General features: G+C 52.3%; 1 protein-coding gene across 1 annotated transcript in view; it reads left to right on the top strand.

Moving 5' to 3' along the window:
- LOC119586099 (KH domain-containing, RNA-binding, signal transduction-associated protein 2-like) overlaps nucleotides 1–377 on the top strand; it is a gene marked incomplete at its 5' end in the record, with an annotated part of 32,425 nt that overhangs the window by 12,763 nt on the left and 19,285 nt on the right.

The following is a 377-nucleotide window of genomic DNA, read 5'->3' as shown; positions in this document are numbered from 1 at the left end:
ATCTCACTCGCGTATCATTAAAAAAAATCCCCCCCCCACCATCCCCTCATCTCTAACCCTCCCTCATTCACTCTCCCCCTTTGAACGGTTCTCTCTCTCCCTTCAACACTCCCTCACTCCCTTCAACACTCCCTCACTCCCTTCAACACTCCCTCACTCCCCTTCTTTACCTTCTGCCTCTCCCCCTCCTCTCCTCCCCCATCCTACCTCCCTCTCCCTCCCTTCCCCTCCCCCCTTTCCCACCCCCCACCTCTCCCTTCCCCCCCGAAAGGGAGAAATAAGGTACCTTTCTCGTGCTTTTTCCTCGTAAACCAGAAGGGAAACGGTTTTTAGACTGACTCTGATTTTTATAAAATACCAGACAATTTTTGCGAGCT

Source organism: Penaeus monodon, chromosome 21, assembly GCF_015228065.2.
Source record: "Penaeus monodon isolate SGIC_2016 chromosome 21, NSTDA_Pmon_1, whole genome shotgun sequence".
Classification (NCBI taxonomy): domain Eukaryota; kingdom Metazoa; phylum Arthropoda; class Malacostraca; order Decapoda; family Penaeidae; genus Penaeus; species Penaeus monodon.
The sequence above is the reverse complement of the archived record's forward strand: the minus strand, read 5'-3'. Positions and strand labels throughout refer to the sequence as shown.